General features: G+C 44.1%; 1 pseudogene across 1 annotated transcript; it reads left to right on the top strand.

The window, feature by feature from the left end:
• The first annotated feature begins 424 nt into the window (after positions 1-424).
• On the top strand, positions 425-2,204 carry LOC309868386 (large ribosomal subunit protein eL8 pseudogene; annotated as a pseudogene). Its single transcript has one exon. The product of its transcript is annotated as a large ribosomal subunit protein eL8 pseudogene (transcript).
• Positions 2,205-5,697: the final 3,493 nt, after the last annotated feature.

The raw sequence follows: 5,697 nt of genomic DNA on the forward strand, positions 1-5,697 counted from the left end.
GCAAGTGTTGCTTAAATGCTTAGAAATGCTTTGTTTGTCAAATTTATAAGTCTACTTAGTTAGCATTAGAAATGTTTAAGAGAAACAGACACATAAAATTTGTAATATGGTTTGAAATATCTAAGGAAATATAATTAATCAACTTTTGAGTACTGTTAAATGTTTAAAGGCAATTTAAGCTTAAATTTATGAGTTAACTGCACATGAATCAAAGAACAAGTAAAAGTGATAGTTCTTATTTTAAAGGAACATTATTAAATTAATACATGTACTAGCAAGATTTCCAAGTTTAATTTAAAAGCTTGAGGAAAAATTGGGACTTAAATTTCATAACTCAGTTTAAGTGAGTAATAATTGAGACACCAATATTATAAATAATTTTCTTGCACACAAAAATCTCTCTCAGACTTATTAAACCTCAGCGAACACATTTATTCAACAGTTCATTCAAAATATATTTGTTGATCATCTGCTCTGAGATAGGTGCTTTCTAGACACAGGCAGAAAATGACTCCCAGGCCCTCCTTCTTTCATTGAGATTATACACTTGCAGAAAATACAGGGAGATAATAGACAAATACCAGTCAATCAGAGACTATTTCCTTATCTTCTGACTCTCTCATCTTCTTCATGGCAAAAACTACTCCCTCCAGTCCATCATCAACCAGTAATAGAAGCAGGGGTGTTTTCTCTCTTCTCCAGCCATCCAAGATGCCAAAAGGAAAGAAGGAGAAGGGGAGGAAGGGAGCCCCAATTCCTGATGTTGTGAAGAAGCAGGGGCCAAGGAGGTAGTCAGTGTCCTGTTTGAGAAAAGACTCAAGAATTTTGGCATCAGACAGGACATGCAGCCCAAAAGGGACCTCACCCACTTTGTCAAATGCCCCCACTACATCCAGCTGCAGCGGCAAAGGGCTATTCTCTATAAACGTCTAAAAGTGCCTCCCAGGATTAACCAGTTCATTCAGGCCTTGGCCTGCCAAACAGCTACTCAGCTGCCTAAGCAGATCCACAGATACCAAAGGCAAAGCAAGAGAAGAAGCAGAGATTGTTGGCCCTAGCTGAGTAGAAAGCTACCAGCAAAGAAGTTGTCCCCCCTAAGAGGCCACCTGTCCTTAAAGCCTTAAAGGGTTACTACTCTCACCACCTTGGTGGAAAACAAGAAGGCTCAGCTGGTAGTGATTGCACATTATGTGAATCCCATTAAGCTGCTTGTCTTCCTGCCTGCCCTGTGTCGTAAGATGGGGCTTCCCTACTGCATTATCAAGGGGAAGGCCAAGCCAGGGCTTCTGTCGACGGGAAGAACTGCACCACTGTCACCTTCACTCAGGTTAACTCAGAAGACAAAGGAGCTCTGGCTAAGCTGGTGGAAGCCATCAGGACCAATTACAATGACAGATTTTATAAGATCTACTGCCACTAGGGAGGCAATGGTCCTATGTCTGAAGCTGATGGCTTGTATCACCAAAAGCTAGGAAATGCAAACGCTAAAGAACTGACCACCAGACTGGGCTGAGTGGACAGTGTTAAATTTTCTGTACATAAAAGTAATAAAAAGTTCTGTTTCAGCCAGTGGAGGGGTGGAGGGGAAGCAGGAGCTTCTTCTCTTTTTCCATAACCAAAGACACCACCAAGTTTTTCAGTTCCTGCCTGACACCCTACCACTCCTTTCACAGTCAATGAATCCACAAATGCCTACTGAGCATCTCCTACTTCCTCAGAAAGAGGCTCTGTCTGGGCAGAGAAGAAGGGAAGAGAGAAAAGTAAGAGCGCAGAGAACAAATAACAGATGAACAAAGCAATCCAGTGATGCACTCAGGAAGTAATTATTTAACACATCACACCCTGAAATGCACTTGAGGGTGAGAGGAACACAGTGGTGAGGAAGCCAGGAGCTTTGCTGGAAGGAGGGCTCAGTCTTGCAGGCAATATTCTATTCAATTGAAGACACCCACTTTTTTTTACATTTTATAAAAACTTTCATATTTATTTATATATGTATTTTATTTAAATAATCTCTATACCCAACGTGGGGCTCAAGCTCATGACCCCAAGAACAAGAGTCCCACAGTCCTCTGACTGAGTCAGCCAGGTCCCCTACATCTTATAATCTTTCAAATTGCACTTTATCTTATGCTGGTGATGCTTTCCCCTGGTTGAAATGCAATAGCAATAGCACAGAGCAGCATCGCATCCTGAGAGCTGTGGCAGAGCCTTGGCCAATCAGAATAGGAGTCAAGTCAGGCTGCAACATTAAGGCTGCCTGGAAACACTAAAAAAAAAAAAAAAAAAGCCTCGATTCCAGCCCAGACCAACTAAATTAGTATTGGAGAGGGTGCAGCCGGACATTGATAGTTTTTAAAGCACCTCATGTAGCAAGGGAAACCAAAGCAAAAGTGAACTATTGGGACTTCATCAAAATAAAAAGCTTCTGCACAGCAAACGAAACAATCAGTGAAACTAAAAGGCAGCCTATGGAATGGGAGAAGATATTCGCAGATGACATATCAGATATTGGGCTAGTACCCAAAATCTATAAAGAACTTATCAAAGTCTACACCCCCAAAATTAAAAATCCAGTCAAGATATGGGCAGAAAATATGAACAGGCATTTCTCCAAAGAAGACATACAGATGGCCAACAGACACATGAAAAAATGCCTAACATCAATCAGCATCAGGAAAATGCAAATCGAAACCACAATGAGATGTCAATTCATGCCAATCAGAATGGCTAAAATTAACAAGTCAGGAAACAACAAATGTTGGCAAGTATGTGAAGGAAGGGGAACCGTCTTGCACTGTTGGTGGGAATGCAAGCTGGTGCAACCACTCTGGAAAACAATATGGAGGTTCCTCAAAAAGTTAAAAATAGAGCTAACCTACAACCCAGCAATTGCACTTCTGGGTATTTACCCAAGGGATACAAACATAGTGATTTGAAGGGGCACATGCATCCCAATTTTTATAGCAGCAATGTCCACAAGAGCCAAAATATGGAAAGAGCCCAGATGTCCATCAGCAGATGAATGAATAAAGATGTGGTTCATATGCACAATGGAATATTACTCAGCCATCAAAAATAGTGAAATCTTGCCATTTGCAACAACATGAATGGAACTAGAGTGTATTATGCTGAGTGAAATCAGTCAGAGAAAGATGAACACTATATGATCTCACTTGTATGGAATTTAAGAAACAAAATTGATGAACAGCAGGGAGGAAAAAATAAAACAAGATGAAAGTTAAGAAGGAGCCAAATCATAAAAGACTCTTAGTCATAGGAGACAAAGAGAGGGTTGCTGGAGGGGCGGTGGGTGAGGGGATGGGGTAACTGGATGATAGGCATTAAGGAAAGCATGTGATGTTGTATACAAGTGATGAATCACTAAATTTTACCCCTGAAACTAACAATACACTCTATGTTAACTAATTTGAATTTAAAGTTAAAGATAAATAAATAAAGCATCTCATGTGATTCTCACATGTAGCCAGTGTTGAAAACCATGGTGGCAAGTTCAAACTAGGCTATATATACACATTTCGAAGGGCATGCCTCTATGGAAGCTTTGGGGCAGTGGTTAGCAAACTAGAGCCTGCAGCCCAAATCTGGCTTGCTTTTTACCACCCCAGGGACTGAGATGAATTTTACATTTTTAAATAATGGGGAAGGAGAGTATCAAAAAAGGAGTAATATTTGGGGACATGTAAAAATTACATGGAATTCAAATATGTGTCCATAAATAATATTTTACTGGAACCAGTGACCCTTAGTTTATATATTGCCTACAGCAGCTTTTGTGCTCCTACGTCAGAGTGAAACAGCTGGACAGAGGCCATATGGCAAAGTCTAAAATATTCATTGTCTGGCCTTTTACAGAAAAGATTTGATGACCCCAGCTTGAAGGAAATGGATTTCTGGAACCTCGACAGCTCTGTGTCCTCTCCCAAGAACTTACCTGCCTAGGAAGATACCAGATGTCAAGGGGTCCTGTATGGGAGGCATCTTTTCCTTTCTCACCTCTTTTTCACATTTGCCCTTCTCCCACTTCTAAAAGAAGACCTCTCCCCAGCCCTAAGAGTGTAAAAACCTCCTAAGCACTAAATTAAAAGAACCTCCCCCAAACACTGGTATGTAATGGGGTTCTAGTGACATTTTGTTTTCAGGTCAGGAGGATTCCAAATATTGCATTACCAAAGCCAAAGGAAGACCCAGTCAAGTTGTTAGCTGCCAAACCACTGAAAATATGTGGTAACAGAAGGCTATGTGATTTTTGGCATGTAACTCAGAAGGGGTCCAAAGAATTAAGTAACATGGTTATGACAAAACTAGTATAATTATTTATGTAAACAAAGTTTTCAAGGCTTACATGTAATTAAAATGCTGAACGCAGTCCCATTCGATGAATAAGCAGTACTAGTCCACAGATACAGGAGGGGAAAAAAAACATTGGTTTCATAAGAAGTGAATTTCAAGTAACAGTTTGTTACTATGTTTAATGATTACTTATCAAAACTTGCATCATGTTTGCATTATTTTTGATCAATTATGTTCTAATACTTGTAATTTTGAAATGAGCACCTCGATTTCTTACTGAGTGTTGAGGCCTTTCTCAGTTCCTTGACTCTGGGCCTCTCCTTAGCGCAGCTCACAGCCGCCCAGAAAGAGGTTGGACAGCAGAAGCCACGGTCTTTTTGCAGCCTACCCCTGTAAGTGACATCCCATCACGTCTTACTCTATTCCTGTTCTATTGCTGGAGTCAGCCCACACTCAAGGGGAGATACAAAAGGATGTATCTCAAGGGATCATGGGAGCCATCTCAGACGTGGCCCACTACAAATGTCAAATTCTGATAACATTTATGTCCTCTACATCTGTTTCAGTTCAGGATGAAAAGTTGTAGGTGTCGTCCTAAAAATGGGTGAGCGGATGCAGAGTTTTCCAGAATTCTATAAATAAATAAAGGTATTCGGAGATCACGACGCCTGAGGCCTTATGGAGCCGGGGCCTGTCAGGTGGCGGGGTCTAGCAAAGGGTCGCCAGGGGGCCTCGGGCAGCGGGAAGGGGAGACAGAAAATCCACCGCTCCAGACCTGGCGGCTCCACCCAGTCCGGGTGAGTGCGAAACACAGGGAAAAGCCAAGCGCGCCTAGACTCCGCGGGTGTCAAAGAGCAGGCGAGGAGATTAGACTTGAAATGCGGGCGACAGAGGCTGTAGGGAAACGGGGACAGGGGATACGAAGCAGTCTGCCGAGGCAAAAGCGGCAAGAGCGGCTGGGGGAAACCTCAAAGCCCTTGAGCCAGGGCTGGGGCCTGCAGTGGGCCGGGAGAGCGGAGACGCGCGCCCGACCTGGGATGAGCGCCCTCGGGGCGTCCGGACGCGAGAGCATGCAGTCGGCGCTCGCTCCAGAGGATCGTCGGCGGTCGGGACCGGAGACCAGGAGCTGGGGCCACGGCGCCGTCCTCCCGCGCACGCGGTGTACGTCTCGGGAAATGGGGCGGCCTGGGGCGCTGTGGGCGCGCAGACTGGTCCCACACCGGGTGCCTGCCCCCCGGGAATTCAGTCTCGCAGCGTGGGCGCCAACTGTGTGGGAAACGACTGCTCCCCGTTCCTCTCCCGGGACCCAACCGGATAATGCGTCGGAGCCCGCAGTCGCTGGCCGGAAGGAAAGCGGGAGACCGCAGAGCCGGACCACGCCGC

The sequence above is a fragment of the Mustela nivalis genome (genome assembly GCF_964662115.1).
Source record: "Mustela nivalis genome assembly, chromosome: 7".
NCBI classification, from domain to species: Eukaryota; Metazoa; Chordata; class Mammalia; order Carnivora; family Mustelidae; genus Mustela; species Mustela nivalis.